This window comes from Mus musculus, chromosome 9 (assembly GCF_000001635.26).
Source record: "Mus musculus strain C57BL/6J chromosome 9, GRCm38.p6 C57BL/6J".
Lineage (NCBI taxonomy): Eukaryota > Metazoa > Chordata > Mammalia > Rodentia > Muridae > Mus > Mus musculus.
In genome coordinates, this window is record NC_000075.6 from 99747295 (window position 1) to 99769781 (window position 22487).

The following is a 22487-nucleotide window of genomic DNA, read 5'->3' on the forward strand; positions in this document are numbered from 1 at the left end:
GGATTAGACTCTGACCTAGAAACTCAGTGAAAACTTCCAGCCCTTTCCTGCAAGGAAGAGATGTGCTCTTGCAATATGTTTTTCCTTTCAAAAGTTAAAATAATCTGGACATGGTAGTTCATCCATCTAGCCCAGCATTCGGGGACTGAGGTTTAAGGACCGCCTTGAGTTTGAGGTCAGCATGGACTACAGAGTGGAACTTTCTCAAAATAACAATTTTATTATTTATTTCAATAAAATAAATCCTTTTATTCATTTAATATTGAACATATCTCCAAAGTGCTTTTACCTTTTTTTAATGGCTATAAAATATCTGATCCCGCTCTGGCGGTGTGGTAGGAAAGCTGAGGTAGAGGACAGAGAGTTCAAGGTTAGCTTGGGTTACATGGAGGATTTCGTACTAGAGAATCCTAACTTTTGAAGACCTTAACAGGAGGGAAATAAACCTAGGCAGGATAATCAAATTAAACGATCTATGAGCAGGCTTGAAGAATGTCACTGTTTTCTAATATTGAAAGGTTGTTTCTGATTCGTTAGACATCTTCAGTATCTGACTTTCCCACAGCCCAGGTCAACAAACGTGTACATTCTCCTTGCCACTTGAGCTGTAGCTAGGCTCACAGGAAAGCACTGATGGTTTTAATTAGCTCTCTGTGTTGGAAAGTCGGTAGGGAGTGACCAGGCAAAGAAAGCAATAGTAACCTCTGGATTCAAAGTCAGATGTGGAGTTACATTTGAGGCAAGTCAGAATCAGAAACAGAAGGGAGAAAGGAGCAGGCTCAAGGGCCACTGGATTTAATTAATACTTTTAATAAAGTACATTGTACTTTCATTACTGTTTTTAGTAGCTAAGATCAAATACATTTCTACTCTTTAAAATATGTTCTTACTATTTCCTTCTGATTCAATTACTTTGCATCATATTTTTTTTAAATGTAGTATCTATAATACACCTACAATGTAGATTTTTGAAAACATTTAATTGGTTCTTTGTGGATTTCACATCATGCACCCAATCCCACTCATCTCCCCTCCCCTCGTACCTGTCCTCCATCCTTGCAGCCTCCCCACAACAGAGAAAAAAATTCACTGTGGAAGCTGCAGTGTGTCCCACAGTGCATCCTTTTGTCCACATTTCTTTGCTTGCAAGTTTTTTTTGCAATGAGTCACTGGTCTGGTGACTCATTGCAAAAATGACTGGTCTGGTGGCTTCTGCTACACTATCAATTCTGGATCCTCATGGGGACTCACTGGATCCTCTCAGGAATATCCTATTGTTGCCTTGTGTCATGGAGACCCTGTAGTTTTGGATCTGTAGGACTGGTCTCTTCAGCACTCCAGCAGTTCATTGATGGGATAGATGTATAATTGGCAGAGCCAATTTAAAGCCCTGGATCTAGGTCTGAGAGGACTGTGAGCTGGTCATCCTGCCCACTCTTCCACTCTCCCACCCTTGGGGATGGCTCACCAGCAACTCCCCAAGTCAGGGCCAGCTCTACTCTGCTACCCAGGCGAGGTGCAGGGTCTGCTCTCCCGAGTGTTGTAGCTGGCGAGGGACATAACCAGTTCTCCCAGTCTCGTGTCCCTGGAGCCAGCTCTTGGCAAAGGATGAAGAAGAGGAGGAGGGAATTTCTCCTTTATCCATTCCATCACCCAGCAGACAAGAAGCAGGGACAGCTCTCCTGCAACCCTCATATCTAGGGCTAGCTCTGCGGTGCTGCTCAGGTGAGGTGCAGGGCCTGTTCTTCCAAGTGCTGCAGCAGGTGAGGGGCGGGGCCAGATCTTCTGTTCTCATGACCCTGTTGGGGCCACATTCCGTAGTGTCAAAGGGCAAGGGTTGAGGAAGACATCTCTCCCTTGCCCACGCTACTGCACAGCAGACAAGAGGCAGGGCCAGCATCCCCACACTCAGGTCCTCAAGGCTGGTTCATCTGCAACCCTCATATACAGGGCCAGCTCTCCTAGGATGCCCAGGTAAGGGTTGGGGCCAGTTCTTTCCAATCCTCAAACATCAACACGTCCTTGAGGGACAGTCCAGACCAGGGACATCTGCCTAGCCTTTGGTGGTTAACAGTCCCCTGCTATTGCAGGTACAGGGTCTACTCTTCTAAGTGTTGCAGAAAGTGAAGGAACAGGAACAGCCCTCCTGCTCTGATGCCCCGGGGCCGGCTCTTCTGTGTGCTGTAGGTGGTGAGGGGTGAGGGGGAGCATCTCTCCCTTGCTCATGTCACCACATGGCAAACAAGTGGCAGGGCCAGCTCTCAAATACTCATGCATTCTGGGCCAAGCTTGCCTATGCTCATGCCACCAAGATCAGGTCTACTGTTGCTGCCCAGGTGAGGGGTAGAGCCAGCTCTCTGGCTCTCATGACCCCAAGGCCAGGTCTCCCTCCTGCAACAGGTGGTAAGGGGTGAGTGGGGAGTCACTCTCCTATGGTCATATCCTTGGGGCCAGCTCACCCGTAATTCTCCGCAGTGTGTGTGTGTATGTGTGTGTGTGTGTGTGTGTGTGTGCGCGCGCGCGCGCGCGCGCGCGCGCGCCTGCTCTCCTCAGGACTATAGCTGGCTAGGGGAAGGATCAGCTCTTCTGCTCTCATGCCTCCAGGGCCAGTTCTCCCAATATGCCCAGGTAAGGGTTGGGGCCAGTTCTTCCCAACCCTCAGACATCAACAAGTCCCCGAGTGACAGCCCAGAGTGGGGACATCTGCCTGGCTTTTGATGGTAACAGAACCCTGCTACTTCAGGGCTGCGGACCCAGATGTGACACTCCGTGGCAGCATAGGTCAGAATCCCATGATGGTCCCCTGTGGCATCACTGGCTACTCAAATTGGGCTGTTCTTAACTACGCCCAAGTCTCCAGTTCTGCCTCTCTTCATTGTGCCCACATCCTTCTGTTTCTCTTTCTCTTCCATTTCTCCACCACTGATTTGTTCCTTTTAGTGGTGCATGGGGTCTCTGAGTGTCTGGGGGTGTCTCAGTGTTGTGCCCCAGTTGTATGTTATGACACCAGGCAGGGATCATCTCCAGTATGGTCTGTCCCCTGAGACCTGCCTGGGACCAGAATGGTGTGTTGACCTAGGCTTGCTTTTTTCAGGGGATGTTAGGCATCATTCCGATGTTGACAGTTCAGAACACTGAGTACAGACATGGCCTCTCTCCTCTCTGCCACCTACTGACACACATGTGGCACAGCAGCCATACCTGCCATGCCTCTAGGGGCAGACAATGTAGATGTTTTAAAACTGATGGGACTGGGGATTGTTCTAAGGAATTTGCTCCGGGATACAATGCTAACTGGCATCTCCTCCATAGTGGCACCAGAACCCATCGTTCTTAGTTACGATAGCTTTGTAGAAAGTCTGAAATCTTGTGGGATAATGACTTCCCTCTATGCCTGGGCCCTGGTGGCCCATCCTCTACCTACTCTGTCCCTCTTCTCCAGTCTTTATGCTTCCCTGTGAATTTAATGATACTTTTGTCACCACCTGCTAAGTAAGACCTACTCTTTTCTACTACGTAAAACTTCCGTTGGGATATTGATTAGGCATTGATCAGAATTACATTTAATGCATTAGTTACTTCAGGGAAGACATGCCATCTTTATGAGATGGATGCTTCTCTCCCGTGACTGTAGAAAGTCTCTATTCCTTCAGATCTGCTTTCATGAATTTCAATAATATTTCAGATTTTCTTCCACAAAAATATGCTATTTGTTCCAAGGCTCTTGCTATAGACTTTTATATTTTGACACTGTGGGTGAACTGTTGCCCTATTATGTTTTCTAGTAAATTATTACTGCATAGATTCTCTATTGATTTTTCTATATACACTTTGTCTCTAGTGAGCCTGCTGGGTTCTCTTCATTTGCAGTGTTGCTATTCACACCCAGGACCTGATGTGTGCCAGGTAAACGCTTGAGTACCATGCCCTGCCTTGAGGACCGCTGAATTCTCTTGTTGGAGGGAGAGGGTGTCGTTTCCTCTTCTCAACTCTTCTCTGCATGTACAGTTAAGTTGCTGGCATTCAAGACAATGGTAGGTAGGAGTAGCAACAAAGGCATTTTGCCTTGTTTTTGTCTTAAAGAGACCTCTTCCAATGACTTACCCTTTAATATACTGTTTATTTTAGACATGGATGCTATGTCTCAGTGGAATAAATGATCTTTACCCCTGAAAAAGTTGTTTCTTCAAACCTTACCCTGCATTTACTGAGGTGATCTCACCCTGTTCTCACCTAGCGTCATAAACTCTCCCCACCCTCTGGGGACACACTCTATATAATCACAATATATTATGGAGTTAAATTTAATGAATTTAAAAAATTTATTCATTTTATGAATATGAATATACTGTCACTGACTTCAGACACATCAGAAGAGGGCATCAGATCCCATTACAGAGGGTTGTGAGCCTCCATGTGGTTGCTGGGAATTGAACTCAGGACCTTTGGAAGAACAGCTGAGCCATCTCTCCAGCCTCTAATGATTTTTTTTTAAACCTAAGATAGTTTCTTCTCCTTTTATAAAGCGATTGATCCCTTTCTCTTGTCACTTCCTCCCCACTTTTCTTTCTTCTCTCATTTTAATTTAGAAAATATACTCACCTGCCTCCAGGAAGTAATTCCTATCTTTGAGACGATTTGTGGTCATTTAGATTGTTTATTTAGCAGATGTCCATCGGATGCTCAGTGTGTGCCAGGTCCTCTTTTAGTCACTGGAGACACAGTGGCCAACCAGCATCTATCCTCTATTTCACAGGACCCACTCTCCTGCCTCCAGGTGTTTGGGAAGGGGCAAAAGCTTTTGCTTACTATTCAGTTCTTTCATAGTTTTGTCCAAATATTCTATTTTTCTTTCTGGATTTAAAAGTGTGTGTGTCTGTCTGTCTGTCTGTCTGTATGTATGTGTGTCTGTCTGTCTGTCTCTGTGTGTGTCTGTCTGTCCTCTCTCTCTTTCTCTCTCTCTCTCTCTCTCTCTCTCTCTCTCTCTCTCTCTCTCTCTGTAAGCATGTATGGATGCTAGGAAAAGGTATTAGTTCTTATGGCTCTTGAGTTACAATGTTGTGAGCCTCACCTCTCACATGGGTGCTGGGAACTGGGCTCTGTTTTTTTCTGGAAGTTGAGGAAGCACAATGGATTGAGTGTAAGGTGTGACTTTTGATGTCTTCTGTAGATAGAGCTTCGTCCTGCACATTCCCTTCCACAGCACCTCTCACGTCTGCCAGTTCCTTCTCACATAGTCTAGTTAAAAGCTTACTATCATGAAATGCATCACACTAGATTTTTGCAAGCAAGTGTGTTCTAGGTCTTCATTTCTTCCCTTCTCTCTGCACCCCCTCCCACCCGCTGTGCTTCTCTGCTGAAACAGTTTCTGTTTCTAGCATCCTGAAATGACTGGATAACTAACCATCTTATTTCCAAGCTGTCTGTTAGAAAATACATTTCTCCAATAGTCATACCACTGCACAGAACTAGTGCTTACTGAGGAATGGCTGAGTCCAGATCTGGGGCAGAAAATATACAAAATGATCCTGGAACATCTGTCACAATAGATAACAAAGACCCTACCCAAGACAAACTGGGCCACAACAATAGGATCTTGATATCTAATTAAAGGCTCTCATTTTCTCTGTCCAACAGTGAGACAATATGACCATCAAAAGAGACTCAAATCTGCAGAGGACTGAAATAGATCATGTTTATTAAAACCCATGAGCTAATAATGATATTAGAAGTATGCCTTACAGTGATGTTTAATGTGAGGATGATAGTTCATTGTCCTAAAAACCCTTTAATTGGGGAGAATGTAGCATTTGTTTTGCGTTCCTTATACAAGCTGTTCCTACTGGAAAACAGTAGTGATAAGCTGTGTTTGGAAGAACGTTAGGTAATTATACATGGGGCATCCTTCTTTTGCAGCCCTTAGCGACTATTCAGATATAGGCCAGGATCCTTAATGATGCCAAAGCCTGCTGCTTTGATACAGTGGGGAGTGCATGCCACTGCCTGTGAAGTGTCCACAGACTTGAACCACAATTAAACCATTAACAAGTATTTATAGGAAGAAGAGGAAACTCTGAGTGCTTTTAGCAATTCCATGGGACTACAATCAATGAAACACAGGATGTAGGAAATTTTGTTAGAGAAACTTTTTTGTATGCTCCTTTTAACTAAAAAATATGTATGTGTGCATGTGTGTTTGCTCTATCTATCTATCTATCTATCTATCTATATCTATCATTTATCATGTGTGTGTTATCTGTTTGCATGTGTGCTATGATGCATGTGGAAGTCTAGTGACAGTTTTGGGGAATCAGTTCTTTCCTTTTACAAGATGGTCCTGGGGAATCAAACTTAGGTTGTCAGATTTGGCGGCCAGTACCTTTATCTACTGAGCCATCTCACCTGCCCCTTGTAGACTACTCCAACTAGTAATTAACAAGGGGGAAAAATAAGAAAGTGTGGAGTTTATAGATACCTACAGACATATAAACCAATACAAGAACCAAATCTTGTTTGGAATCCTGATTCAAACAAATGATACAACTACTAGATCATTAATCATTTACTTGACATGATGGCAATGCCGTACATTTAAGGCATATCTTTTAGAAATGAACATCGAAGGATTTGTGGTATCTATATCTATATCTATATCTATATCTATATCTATATCTATATCTATATCTATATCTATATCTATATCTAATCTATATCTATATCTAATCTATATCTATATCTAATCTACATATCCCAAATAATTGAAGATGTTAAAGTAGGATGGATGATGGGATAATGGTTAAAGTTGGATAATGGGTAGAGGTCTATTATAAGGTTCTCCTTAGTTTTGTATATGTTTGAATTTTCCTGTAACTAAAAAGAGTGGGTTCACTGGGGCCCAGGCTGTAGCCCAGTGACAGAGCATTTGCCTAGCAGGCAGGAGGCTTTGATTCCTGGCCTCCCCCTCTGAAGACTAATGATTGCATATGCTAGCCACCAGGTGCTGATTCTGCTCCATGCCAAGTCTTCCTCGCAGGGTTTTCACTGATCCTTTCTAAGCATCTTCAGTCTCCTTTTAAGCTTCCTCTTTAAACTATGGGTTATTTAATAATGCATTTATGAACACACAGCGTACACACATTACGACTGGAGGTCACCTACTGTCCCTTGTTTATTTCCTGGGTTCTATCAAGGAGCCTTGTTCACACTGTGCTAGTTCAACTCTGAACTATTTGGGATTTCTTTTAACATAAATTGCATGTGGAGATCTAATTACAATTTTTGGGAATCAGTTCTTTTCTTTTACAACATGGTCCTGAGGAATCAAACTTAGGTTGCTTAACGTGAGTTCAAGGTGAATCATTGTAAGAATAATCTTAAACAATTAGTTAAAATCTCATCTGTAAAGGACACATCACACAAAATTATGGGCCTGCACTCTCATCTACTAGATCAGCATTGCATTGCCGGTTAGTTATAAATGTTAAAAATCCGCTCTGTTGTTGACAGTTTTGTTAACGTTTCCTGCTGTGAGTACAGATTCTCTGGTTTTCTTTATTACTTCATAGCTTTCTAGTTTGCACACTTTGATCCTTTGTAGCTTTTTTCCCCCCTGCTTGGAGCCTGTTCTGGCTATCAGCATTGCTTGTATGCATTCTTGGGCACCATTCTTATTACGCCCCTGGACTCACTCAGAACTTTGGGCAGAGAACATGGCTGTCTTCCTGCTCCAATGTGTGTCAGGCTCTAGAATAGAAGACAGAAAAGGTTGGAGTGACTGGAAGCTGGACTCGTCTGAAATCCATGTCTAGGGGTAGGGCTTACACTAGAGGGGCAGGGCTGATTCCATGGGTGTGGCCTTAGCTGTGACAGTGGGGCTCTTGGGGGAGCATCTCAGAATATGTGTCTAGAGAGCAGGCATCTCACAGACTGACGAAGATATGCAGGCTTCCTCTGATTTTGCGCTGCTGAAGTTTTATAGCATTGCCTCTGTCACATCTTACGTTTTCAACCATGTGAGAGTGAACTTAGATCCCAAGGAAAGGAGATCAGACTTTGTCTCTTTACTGGAAATGGCGGAGTCATATTGCACAAGAGATGTGGGTGAGAGATAGTTTGTGGCCAGACCTGGAAAAGACGGTGTACCTACCTCTGAGCCTATTGTTAGGTGTATATTTGTAGCTTTCATCATTACATACTTACATTTAGATAGTCCTTTCTTATTTTTATGCCATCTTCCTCTTTATATTTTAAAAATGCAATTTCTATTGCTTACCTACATTTTCCATCTTACGGAGCTGGGGATTGAACCCAGGACCTCGGGCATGCTAGCTAAGCAATCAACTACTGAGTCACACCCCCAGTCCCATTTTGTTTGTTTTTTTTGGGGGTAATCTTTACATGATATATGATATGTATTTTTATTTCTTTATTTTCCATTTTTCTTATGGTTTTATTTTAGGTTATCCTTCAAAAAGATTCTCATAACTTTCATGATTAAATTGGAGCATGCATCTTGTTTACATGTATTGTGGTCCTTACCGTTCTAGAATCAATTCCACCATCTGCAGAAGATGCTGGATGCAAGCAACTTCAAGGAAAACCAGCTGAATGAATCTGTGGAAGGAAGAATTGGGCTACTCCAGCTACTCCTACTCTTGCTTGCCAGTGCTCGAAAACTGCTTTAAAAGAGAGCCACTCTATTTGCTGTGAAGGAAGAAAATGAGACCGTGCAAATATCGATGGATGAAGGTTGGTTATTAATATTTACCCCTCGGCCACCAAACAGGCATGATAGTTAGCAGCATTAGTCATCAAACAGTGGTTGTTGTAGTTGATTGGATATTGTTCAAATGAGGGAATACAGAGACATACACAAAGAAGGTACTGTCCTGTCCTCATAGAGACTGGGTAAAGGGGAAGACCGTCAGCGAATAAGGCTCATAGTGGGGCCATTGTAGAAGTTAGGTCTGGGTCTCCCTCCCAGTTTAGTACTCCCAGAAATAAAACTCAGACTCAAAATATATTTACAAAGACCTTGGCCATATAGCTAGGCTATTCTCTGACAAGAATATAACTTAAAATAACCCACTTATTCTGATCTACATTCTGGCATGAGGCTGGTTATCTGTGCTCAGGGGCCATGTGTCTGTCTTGTGCAAATCTCCTGTGCCTCACTTTATCCCAGAATTCTTTCTGTTTCTCAGAGGTCCTGCCTTCTATTCTACCTTTTCTTATAGGCTGTAGGTTTTTTTTAATTGACAGGTGACACATCCATAAAATGAACAAGATATTCTCTCTACAGATCCTTGGGTTCTTTAGAGTTATAATCATCAATGCATAGGAAGGAGAATTGTTACCACTCTCACTCTCCAAAAATATAGTCAAATTTAATAATGGGTTATAAAAGAGAAGACTTCCCTGGTTCACTAGGGAGGGCTACTAATATAATCACATGGTCCTTAAATGCAGAAAATTTTCTCTGGTTGGTGACATAGAGGAGACAAGCATGGGAGACTAGATGTGGCAGAAGTCAGAGAGATACTTGAAACAGGAAGAGTTTGATGTACTGTGGTTGGCAAAGGACCCCGGACCACTGCTGTATTAGTCAGGGTTCTCTAGAGTCACAGAACTTATGGATAGTCTCTAGATAATAAAGGAATTTATTGATGACTTACAGTCGGCAGCCCAATTCCCAACAATTGTTCAGTCGCAGCTGTGAATGGAAGTCCAAGGATCTAGCAGTTACTCAGTCTCACGCAGCAAGCAGGCGAAGGAGCAAGAGCTCGAGCTAGACTCCCTTCTTCCAATGTCCTTATATTGTCTCCAGCAAAAGGTGTAGCCCAGATTAAAGGTGTGTTCCACCACACCTTTAATCCCAGATGAAAGGCATAGCCCAGATTAAAGGTGTGTTCCTTAACTCGGAGATTCAATCTTCTGGAATCCATAGCCACTATGGCTCAAGATCTTCAAACCAAGATCCAGATAAGGATCTCCAAGCCTCCAGATAAGGGTCACTGGTGAGCCTTCCAATTCCGGATTGTAGTTCATTCCAAATATTGTCAAGTTGACAACCAGGAATAGCCACTACAATCCACCCCTTGTCAACTTGACACAAATAATATCTCATGTTCACATGAAACAATAACAAGGTTGTAAATACGCCTAACATGATATAACTATCCCTCGTACAATCGCAAACGCATTAGTAAATTTACAATGGGCATTCATATTACTTTATAATCCTCGTTTCTGCAACTGGTTACGTGGCCTTAATTGGTATTTATAACTACCTTCCTCTACTACCCATTCTGTATTTCCTTCACCTTCAGCCAGCACCTCAGCAGGTCTTGGCTCTTTTCCTGGAGGATTGACCCATACCTTCATTCCTGATGGGTCTGCGTCCTTTGTCATCCTGCTTGGATTAGGCTGTTGTAGTTTCCCATTGACTTTAATCACAGGACATGGTAGTACTAAGAGACGCCCTAAGGGATCTCCTGCACTCCAGACATAATCTTGCTTACCACCATTGTGAAGAGGTAATCCAATTTCCCCATGGTAATCTGGATCTATCACCCCTCCTAACACTGTTATTCCTTTTTTAGCCTGTTGGTTTAAGGGCATTAGAAGCCCAAAATGACCAGGGGGAAGTCTGAGCTTCCAGTTCAATGAAATGTTTGTTGTAGCTCCTGGTAGGAGCACTCCCCTCTCTGGAGCCAAAACTTCTAAGCCAGCAGAACCTAGAGTTATGGGGACAGGAAGCAAAAATTTTCCTAGAGGGTCACTAGGAGTGATAGTAAGTGGAACTATTCCTTTTTCCACCCCTTGATTCCTGGACCCATGAATCCTGGCTATGGGTGAAACTGTTCCATATATCGAGCGCTGATTCAAAGCATATACTGCCTTCTGAAGAACTCTACCCCAGCCTTCCAAGCTGTTACCACCTAATTGGCGCTGTAACTGTGTCTTCAAAAGGCCATTCCATCTTTCTATCAGACCAGCTGCTTCAGGATGATGGGGAATGTGGTAAGACCAGTGTATTCCATGATCGTGGGCCCACTGTCGTACTTCTCTGGCTGTGAAATGAGTTCCTTGGTCAGAAGCAATACTGTGTGGAATACCATGACGATAGATAAGACATTCTGTCAGTCCGTGAATGGTGGTTTTAGCAGAGGCATTACGTGCAGGAAAGGCAAATCCATAACCAGAATAAGTATCTACTCCAGTAAGAACAAAACGCTGTCCTTTCCACGAAGGAAGTGGTCCAATGTAATCAACCTGCCACCAGGTTGCTGGCTGGTCACCTCGAGGAATGGTGCCATATCTGGGGCTCAGTGTCGGTTTCTGCTGTTGGCAGATCTGGCAATCAGCAGCAGCTGTAGCCAGGTCAGCTTTGGTGAGTGGAAGCCCGTGTTGCTGAGCCCAAGCATAACCTCCATCTCGACCACCATGACCACTTTGTTCATGTGCCCATTGAGCAATGACAGGGATGGCTGGGGAGAGAGGCTGACTGTCCACAGAACGGGTCATCTTATCCACTTGATTATTGAACTCCTCCTCGGCTGAAGTCACCTTTTGGTGAGCATTTACATGAGACACAAATATCTTCACATCCTTTGCCCATTTGGAGAGGTCTATCCACATACTTCTTCCCCAGATGTCTTTCTCACCAATTTTCCAATTGTGATCTTTCCAAGTCCCTGACCATCCAGCCAATCCATTGGCTACAGCCCATGAGTCGGTGAATAATCGTACATCTGGCAATTTCTTCTTGCAAACAAACTGTAATACCATGTGTACTGCCCGAAGTTCTGCCCACTGTGAAGATTTCCCTTCACCTGTGTCTTTCAAGGTTGTCCCAGAAAGGGGTTGTAATGCTGCAGCTGTCCACTTCTGGGTGGTGCCTGCATAACGTGCAGAGCCATCAGTAAACCAGGCTCTAGTCTTCTCCTCTTCGGTCAGTCGATCATAGGGAACACCCCATGAGGCTATAGGCGCATGTTTGGCAGCAGATGGCATTGTAACAGGAGTAGGAACCATAGGCATTTGAGCAACTTCTTCATGTAACTTGCTTGTGCCTTCAGGACCTGCTCTGGCCCGATCACGTATATACCACTTCCATTTGATAATAGACTGCTGCTGTGCGCGTCCCACTTTATGACTTGCAGGGTCTGATAGTACCCAGCTCATGATGGGTAGTTCAGGTCGCATAGTAACTTGGTGTCCTATTGTCAAACGTTCAGTTTCCACTAAGGCCCAATAGCAGGCCAAGAGCTGTTTTTCAAAGGGAGAATAGTTGTCTGCAGATGATGGTAGAGCTTTGCTCCAAAATCCCAAAGGTCTTTTCTGTGATTCACCTACAGGGGCCTGCCAGAGGCTCCAAACAGCATCTCTATCAGCCACAGACACCTCAAGTACCATCGGGTCTGCTGGGTCATATGGTCCAAGTGGTAGAGCAGCCTGCACAGCAGCCTGGACCTGTTGAAGGGCCTTCTCCTGTTCCAGGCCCCACACAAAGCTAGCAGCTTTCCGAGTCACTTGGTAAATAGGCCTAAGTAACACACCCAAGTGAGGGATGTGTTGTCTCCAGAATCCAAATAGACCCACTAAACGTTGTGCTTCTTTCTTGGTTGTAGGAGGGGCCAGGTGCAATAACTTATCTTTCACCTTAGAAGGAATATCTCTGCATGCCCCACACCACTGGACTCCTAAGAATTTCACTGAGGTAGATGGTCCTTGAATTTTGGTTGGATTTATTTCCCATCCTCTGATACGCATATGTGTTACCAATGAGTCCAAAGTGGTTGCTACTTCCTGCTCACTTGATCCAATCAGCATAATGTCATCAATATAGTGCACCAATGTGATATTTTGTGGAAGATCCAAACGATCAAGATCCCTTCTAACTAAATTATGACACAGGGCAGGAGAGTTAATATATCCTTGAGGCAAAACTGTGAAGGTATACTGTTGGCCTTGCCAACTGAAAGCAAATTGCTTCTGGTGGTCCTTATGGACAGGTACTGAGAAGAAGGCATTTGCCAGATCAATAGCCGCATACCAGGTGCCAGGAGATGTGTTAATTTGCTCAAGTAAGGAAACTACATCTGGTACAGCAGCTGCAATTGGAGTTACTACCTGATTTAGTTTTCGGTAATCAACTGTCATTCTCCATGATCCATCTGTTTTCTGCACTGGCCAGATAGGAGAGTTAAATGGAGATGTGGTGGGAACCACCACCCCTGCATCTTTCAAGTCCTTGATAGTGGCAGTAATTTCTGCAATTCCTCCAGGAATACGATACTGTTTTTGATTCACTATTTTCTTTGGCAGAGGCAACTCTAAAGGCTTCCATTTGGCCTTTCCAACCATAATAGCCCTCACTCTACAGTTCAGGGAACCAATATGAGAATTCTGCCAATTTCTGAGTATATCTATCCCAATTATACATTCTGGAACTGGGGAAATCACCACAGGATGTGTCCGGGGACCTACTGGACCTACTGTGAGTCGGACATCAGTCAAAACTCCATTAATCACCTGCCCTCCATAAGCCCCTACTTTAACTGGAGGGCCACAATGTTTCTTGGGATCCCCTGGGATCAGTGTCAACTCAGAACCAGTATCCAGCAGACCCCGAAAAGTCTGATTATTTCCTTTTCCCCAGTGTACAGTTACCCTTGTAAAAGGCCGTAGGTCCCTCTGGGGAAGAACTGGAGAAAGGGTAACAGCAAAACCTTTGAGTGTCTTATCAAGATCCTTCCTCAGTGGAACCTGGCCACCCCTTCATTCAAGGGGTTCTGGATCTGCAAACTGTCTCAAGTCTGGAAATTGATTCACTGGCCGAGATTGCTGTTTACCACGATCTAATGTAGCCTTTCTTTCATTTGGCTGTTTACCACGATCTAATGTAGCCTTTCTTTCATTTGTTTGAGAATTTTTCTGCTTATACAGATCAAACAAATATGCAGTAGGCTTCCTATGTATTTCATTCCTGGAAACACCATGATTGGTTAGCCAGTACCAAAGGTCCAACCGAGTCATGCCATTATAAATTTCACCTCTCCTGTGCTGACCATTACTGGGTATGTTATTATAAACATTCTTTTGTCTACGCTGTCCATTATAATAACTAGAATCACCTTGTCTCGGGCGATTCAATGCTGCCACCTGGCCCTTGTTACCTCGGAATCCAACTAAACCCAGTGAATTTAATTCATCTAATTGAGCAGAAGCATCTCCAATGCTAAGATCTGGCACAAGGAAAAGGGAAAGAACAAAACCCTTCAAATGTGCTGGTGCCCCTCTCACCAATTTGCGTCTTATAGAGCTGGTGAAAGGCATATCTTCTGGACCTTCCCATTGTGGACAATTATGCTTTACACAATATATCCACTCTAGCATTGCAATTTCCCTAAGTCTTAAAATCCCTTCATCAACACTAAGCCACGGAATATCAGGCATCTCCAAGTCATTTCCAGTAGGCCATCTTTTGATAAACACCTCAGCCAACCATTCAAACAAACTTTTGACACCTTTTTTAACTATGCGAGCTTCCGTATTAAACCTAGAATCTCTACTCAGAGGACCCATGTCAATAAACTCAGCCTGCTCTAGTTTTATGTTCCTTCCACCCTTATCCCACACCCTTAAAATCCATTCCCACACATATTCACCAGGTTTCTGCTTGAATGAATTAGCAAACTCATTAAGCTCCTTAGTAGTGTAGCGAATTTTCTCATGGACTATACTTTCTACCTCCCCTCTAGGAGCCTGTTTTGCTTTGAGTCTGGTTACAGGTCTAGAAGAAACTATTGGTGGGCCGTGAGCAGACTCTGCAAAATTAATTTCCTCATGTGGGGAAGGCATTATTTCAAGAGGTGGGGCTGAGGGTACCACTTCCTCAGGTGGGGCAAACCCCTGAGAATCTGAGGATTCAAAATTCTCAGCTTCAACATGGTCTTCCCACACATCCCCGTCCCATGTTGTAGGATCCCATTCTTTGCCAATTAGAGCCCTTACTTTAACTGTCGACACACTCTGAGGCTGAGACTTGAATTTTCTCTGTAGTTCAGCCAACCTTACAATGAGAGTTTCTGTTTGATTTTCTGCAACTTGAGCTCTATTGCTACAAGAGAGAAGATTCTCCTCAAGGACACACTTAGCAACTTTTAGATCGTTTACTTGTGTCTGGAGCCTTTCGATTTTATCACACAACTCCTTCCTTTCATTCATCATTTTTTCCACAGATACTAAGAGCAGCCAGCCAGTAAAATCATTTTTCGATTTTTTCCCCATCTTGTAGAAAGCTTTGTGCACTGAATCACCTAATTCATTAAGAAAATCAAGGGCATTAGCTTCTTTAAGTTCGGAATATAGTTTCAACCATGGGTCTTCAAAATTCTCTGAGCTCCCAGGAGGGAGAGAATCTGGAGAGGTTTCAATATTTGAAAGTGCTGGTGGATCAACAAGCCAATTCCAGTATTTTAAAAGATTCATCCTTGTACTTCTGTTACTCTAGAACCACTCCTGGTACCAACTTCTGTATTAGTCAGGGTTCTCTAGAGTCACAGAACTTATGGATAGTCTCTAGATAATAAAGGAATTTATTGATGACTTACAGTCGGCAGCCCAATTCCCAACAATTGTTCAGTCGCAGCTGTGAATGGAAGTCCAAGGATCTAGCAGTTACTCAGTCTCACGCAGCAAGCAGGCGAAGGAGCAAGAGCTCGAGCTAGACTCCCTTCTTCCAATGTCCTTATATTGTCTCCAGCAAAAGGTGTAGCCCAGATTAAAGGTGTGTTCCACCACACCTTTAATCCCAGATGAAAGGCATAGCCCAGATTAAAGGTGTGTTCCTTAACTCGGAGATTCAATCTTCTGGAATCCATAGCCACTATGGCTCAAGATCTTCAAACCAAGATCCAGATAAGGATCTCCAAGCCTCCAGATAAGGGTCACTGGTGAGCCTTCCAATTCCGGATTGTAGTTCATTCCAAATATTGTCAAGTTGACAACCAGGAATAGCCACTACAACTGCAATGGGGGTTTTGATTCTACTACCAATGGGAATTTAATTCTATTTCCTGTGAGACTGGAGGTGGACTCTAGTTCCAGGTGAGAGCCACAGTTTGTCCATTCACACTTCATCAGCTGGCACAGGTCACACTGTCATGCATGAATTCAAGAGGTCTTGAATTAAAGGGTCACAGCAGTAGGAGGGTTGAGAACCACTGGTCTAATTTGTGATGGCAGCTGTGAGATTTTATTCTTTGCTTTAAATTAGCCAGATGGTAGTTTCAATTGCTGACCTATATTGCGGCATCCTAATAATAGGTGAAAATAAAGCTTACCGTTTCACAGTTGAGAAAGCATGGTCCTCATTCCTTGTCTCTAAGAACAGCAAGTTGTCTTGTAGCCACTAGGGAGCAGTAGTGACTCACTAATAGTGTGTGTGCAGCACCTTCCTCTGGGGAAAGCCAGCATTAGAGACTGTCTGCTAACCGATGAGGAAACTGAGTCCCACGGAGGACACATTGTTTTCTGAAGTCCGCTCAGGGATGAGTGGTAAGTTTTGGCATTGAGTTCAAGTTTAAGTTTGTGATCACTAATCTAAAACACATTGTAACGCAGAAAACTGATCTATTTAGCTATCTGAACATAAATAGTACGCGTGGGTTTCAAAAAAAAAAAAAAAAAAAAAAGCCCAGGTTATTGAAAAAAAAAAAGGGATAAGGTCCAGTGTGTTACTTGTCCTTGTGTGTGCTCAAAGGTATCCTGAACCAGAGTAGCATGAGAAACCTAGGGCACTAGGAGGGGGAGGAAGAATTTGGAGAATTGGCAAGATCAAGTTCAGAGCCAGGCTCCCTGGTATTAAAGATTATTATGAGCCAGGCAGTGGTGGCGCACGCCTTTAATCCCAGCACTTGGGAGGCAAAGGCAGGCGAATTTCTGAGTTTGAGGCCAGCCTGGTCTACAGAGTGAGTTCCAGGACAGCCAGGGCTATACAGAGAAACCCTGTCTCAAAAATCAAAACAAAACAAACAAACAAACAAACAAATCTTGCGCACGCTCAACTGGCCAGGAAGAACGACGCTGCAACAGGATCCTTCCGCACACGTTTATTGGGAGAGCTTGATTGCAGAGGCGAAGAGACCCCAAGCCCAGAACTGGTGCTGCTTATATAGGCCTAGGAGAGGCGTGACTCACACCTGGATTGGTTGTGCTTGGGTTATGCTAATCACCTCATTTGCATGCCTATATCTGATTGGTTAACTTCTCTCTCATCTTGGCAAAAGAACCTTTACTGCCTATGTATGTGTGGTGGCCAGCAGTAGCCAACTGCCACTCTGCAACTGCCACTCTGCAACTGCCACTCTGTAACTGCCACTCTGTAACTGCCCACAAACAAACAAGATTATTATGGTCTAGAGCAGTTAGGAATATTGACACATACACTACATGCCAGACAGTCAACACTGGGTACTCAAGCACAGCCTGACCATCAAAGGACTGTGATGAGAATCTGATACTCTTTGGTCTTGCAAGAGATCTGTAACATTTGTCAACTTGATACTAGGAAGAGGGGAGATCAGTTGAAGAACTGCCTCCAGCAAAAGGCCTGTGTATGTGTCTATGGGGTATTTTCTCAGTTGCTGATTGTGATGTAGGAAGGCCCAGGCTACTGCGGGTAGTACCATCCCTAGGTAGGTGAGTTTGGCTGTATAAGAAGGGCACCTGAACACAGAAGCAAGCCAGAAAGCAGTGTTTCTCCACGGTCTCTGCTTCAGCTCCTGTTTCCAGGTTCCTGCTTTGAGTTCCTGCCTTGGTTTCCCTTGGGAGTGCACTGTAACCTGTAAGCTGAAACAAACCATTTCTTCTCCCATTCATTTTGGTCATGGTATTTATCACAGCACCAAAAAAACTAAGCAGGACTTAAGACAGCATTTCTACACCATGGCCAAGCATGGACATCAGTTACCTGTGAGCATCCTAAACCAGCATCCATCTGTATCAGTTAGGGCTAACTTTGGCTATTGAGAAAACAGAGACACCCATGCTGGGGCTGTTCAATTAGTAGAGGGCTTGCCTAGCATGCATGGAGTCCTGGGCACAATTCCCAAGTTGCATAACCCAGGTATAGTGGTGCACACCTATAATCTCAGCACTTGGGGTAGAGACAGAAAGATCAGAACTTGAACTTGGGGTAGAGACAGAAAGATCAGAACTTGAGACCTTCAAGGTCATCCTCCACACTGAAAGTTGGAAGCCAACCTGGACTACGTGAGACCCTGTAAACAAAACAAAAGAAACCAAACCAAGACAAAAAACGACAGAGAGACCCTACTAACGACAATACAAATAAAACATAAAACATGTCTCTCGATTGTTCAGAGACAGGTAGTTTAGCCATGGCACACAGTTCTGCTTCACAAAATGCCACGAGACTTGGCACTTCTATTTGTGGTTTTGTGCAATGCTTTGGTTCCCACAAGTAGCTCACGTCCCAAGAAGGCTGCCACAGATGCTAATATTGACCTGCATTCTGGCCACAAGGAAGGAAGAAAATAAGTACAAGATAGTACTCATGGAAATGCTCATGGAACTTCCGTCAATATCACACTGATTAGAACTTGGCCACACAGAGATGAGTCTTGCAAGGGAGGCTGGGAAATGCTCTTCTAGACTGTGCTTTGCTTCCCTATAACAAGCTGAAGGTGGTTCCACTTTTTCTTTGCAAAGATATTTCCATCCTCGTGTCCTCCATATTCTCCAACCTCGTATTTTCTTCTTCTTTCTCCTTCCCTTTCTGTCAGGAGAATGGGCTTTGACCTAGAAATAAAGATATGGTCACTGCCCTCAGTCTGTGGGGGAATTCAAAACAATAGACGTATAATCTCCAAGTGAGCTCTAGGCTGTTCCCAGAAGTAAGGCGTGCAGCACCTAGGGCTTGATCTAAGGACTGGATGATGGGAGAGATGTGCCATTGCCCCACATATCCACAGGTTTCACACCCACAGCTTCAACTTATTTCACAATTTGCATTAGGCTTTATAAATAACCTAGATTTGACCTACAGTATATCAAAGAATGCACTTCACTCGGATGTAAACGTTGTGTCATTTCATAAGATTCAGATATTTGCTGGGGAACCTGAAGCCATGTTCTCATTGTTTCCAAGGACAACTAGAATTATGTTGGACACCTAAAATTTATTTCGAGGCATTTAAACTCTAGATGAACATTACATAAATATTACCAGCTTGACATTTCTTTCATATAAGTGACTGCGATGTGTTTGAAGAGTATTTGAGAACAACTATTTCAGTGTGACGTTTCCAACCCAGATCTCTCCGCAGTTTTAATTGGCCCCACACACATGCCAGCGGTCAGGAAAGCTATCTGCAGTCTAGCTTTGTCTCACGTTCTCTGGAGAGTCTCTGGAAGGGCTGTGGTACCACGAGAAGTTGAGGAGCCTACTGTGCACTTCGTCTCGGCTCACCACATGAACAATTTAGAATTTTTAAACATCGACAATATTTTCGATTAGAACGCAGAATGCCAAAAGGTCTTGGATTTAATGGCATGTGGTTGTGCCGAGGCCCCACATCGCCAGCATCCTGTCTGTTTCTGAACGTTTGCATGTGTCCCACCCCTCCAGGATGCAGGAGCCGCATGCTACACTGACATTCTCCAAAACTGGACTTATGGGAATGCCACTTCTTGCCGTGCCCCAGCTCTTTAGCTTAATTTCCCCATTTTTTTTTCTCCAGGGAAACTAAGAATCCCAGCTATAAAGACTATTAATCTACCCCAAATTTCTTATAAATGTTACAAGCTAGCCACACCCACTTAGAAGAGGGCATTGATGATTTAGATTTGTTCCAAAATTTACATCTTCTACTTAACACTCTATGGAAAGAGATCATATTCATGCTATCTTTTGGAAATAACACAGGGGGTAATGTGGAATAAGTCAGTGTCTCAGAAATCATGTGACACTAAATAATGTATCTTGGTTAGTTCTAGGGCCATTTCTGCTTCTTATTGATGCTGCTCATGAGTGAGAGTCTCCTACCCAGAATCTCTCACTAAGAAGTGGATGAAGCTTGGTCAGAAACTTGACAGCTCATTAATCGGCCAGGATGATGCTATGAAAAGCCCCTCTTAGTCAGCTAAGGTGCATTTCACTGCAAGGCCACCAAGCTACAGTCTGGCCTGCTTTACACATACACTGGAGTTAAAACAATACCCTGGAGTGTTGGCTCAGATTACTTCAAGGGCCGTTCAATTGGCATCTGCATAGTCAGAGCAAGCATGAAGGATGGTGAGGAGTCCTTCAAAACAGCACAAGCCCTGTGGCCTCTAGTAATATGAAGCGCCTCCAACGAGTGGTCCCCCCAGGTGGCTCCGTGAAGTCTTCCTCTTTTTCAAAAACACCTCAGACCCTGTCAATGAACCTTGAGGTGAACACGCCTACTCACGGTTTTACCTCATCACAAACATATATCCAAATCGTTGAGAGATGCTGCTGCCTGTCCACAAAGCCCAAACCAATCAAATGCTCATCACATCCTCTCCTAATGCATTTGACGTAAATGGCTTTTCAGCGGAACTGGGCTGTGATCGAAGAGCTGTTTGATAGCAGCCACTTGTGCATACCGCACACTTATGCTCCGTGTTTATTACTGATAGTATTCTGTTCAGAAAAATGAGTCTTCTCATGTTGAAAATTAACCTGATCTTAATGGAGAAAGTCTAGAGGTCACAAAAATGCTACAATTAATTCAGCACTTCTGTCTCCAAGTGTCTACAGAGCAGCAAATTATGAAACATAATTATGGCTGTGGAGCATCAGAGCACTTGGCAAATTCAGGTAGTTCTGTTGAGACAAATAATTTGGAATTGGCTTTGGCCTTAGGTTGAATTACTTGTGGTTTCAACTGGTACATTGCCATGTTGTAGACACATGAGAGGGACTCTAGGGGCAGGATGGGTGGGGATGCCAAATCTAATAAGGGAAAGAAAATGGTTATAAATACAGGGTGAGTTCCTCTAAAAATAATTGCCTTGAAAAGAACTCTGCTGAAATCCAACACATTGCATTTCTGTTTCACTTTATAGCACTCATTAATAGACAGCTTAAAAACATGTAGCAATTCGCTCTTGTAGTTCCAGCCTTTGAGGGCAGAGGTTGGAGGATCATAAGTTCAAAGCCAGCTTGGGATGCGTGATGATAAAGAAATAGATGAACTGGCTTCTACCACACTAATATCATGCTCTCCTCTCCCCCCACGCACGCACGCATGCGCGCGCACGCGCACACACACACACACACACACACACACACACACACACACACACCTCTGTATCTCTGTTTAACTCTTGTTTCTGTCTCTCTGTATATAAATTACATCATCACGAGGACTAAGGATGAGCAATGAAATGTAGATGCACAATAGATGCTGTGGATAGGCAGGACTTCAAAAGAGGATCTACTGGACCTGTAGAGTCTGTGACTGCAAATGGCTCTGTCTTCGCTCAATACCATTTTCAGCAGGGGACAGCAGACTTTAGAAATTCCAAAGCAGAACTTACCAGATCGCAATGCATGCTGGGAAGTCAGGTGACTAGGTGGTTTGGTGCAAACATTCCATTCTCTCTCTTTCTCCCACATTTCTATTCCCCCCCACACACACAGCCCTATCTTTTTCTCCATCCCCCTTTCCTCTCATTTCTCGCCCTCTCCTACTATTTCCTCACTTTCCAGCAAAAACTGTGGGCTCAATCCAAGCAAAAGAAATAAACAGACTGGGATGAGAAGTTGGTCAGGGAACAGGTTTGACTGACTCAGAAAGATGAAGTCAGGAATCGGTTTGACAATGGCGCACAGAGATGTCTTTCTGCCATCAGAGACCAGGACAACATCTGGTCTAGCAGGAGGCAGAATGAAGGGAAAATGAGATAGTTTGTCCCCAAAGACAGCAAACAGCCTGACAAATTCTTATTTAGGAAATTGATGTGATAAGAATAGTACTTATGAGGGCACTGGGCACTGCTGGCCTGGAGATATGGCCCAGAATGTGCAAGACCCTGGACTTCATCTTCAGCAACACACACACACACACACACACACACACACACACACACACCACCACCACCACCACCATCAATACCAACACCTCCGACAACAGCATTCCAATACTGAGTGACATAAACGAGTTTTTCATCTTCAAGATGCAGAGCCACCCCTCTATCCCTGTGATAGGTCACAGAATTAGCATGAATTCCAATTAACCAAAGGGCATCTTGTTGGCAGCTCCCAATGCCACCGAGAAAGGTTCCAAGACCATCTGATGATGTCTGCAGTAAGAGCAAGGCAGATGCCTGTAGGGAAGGGGTTTCCTCACTCATCCACTGCTGGAGTTTGACGGAAGGGTGTGTGTTAAAGATCAGTTGTGAAATAGGAACTGGATAGACAATGAGAAGAA

The 22487-nt window shown here is 43.9% G+C and overlaps 1 non-coding gene across 1 annotated transcript; it reads right to left on the minus strand.

The window, feature by feature from the left end:
- Nucleotides 1–3096: 3096 nt before the first annotated feature.
- Nucleotides 3097–3223, minus strand: Gm23949. Its single transcript, XR_003948496.1, has one exon. It is a non-coding gene; the product is annotated as a small nucleolar RNA SNORA17 (small nucleolar RNA).
- Between the last annotated feature and the right edge of the window lie 19264 nt (nt 3224–22487).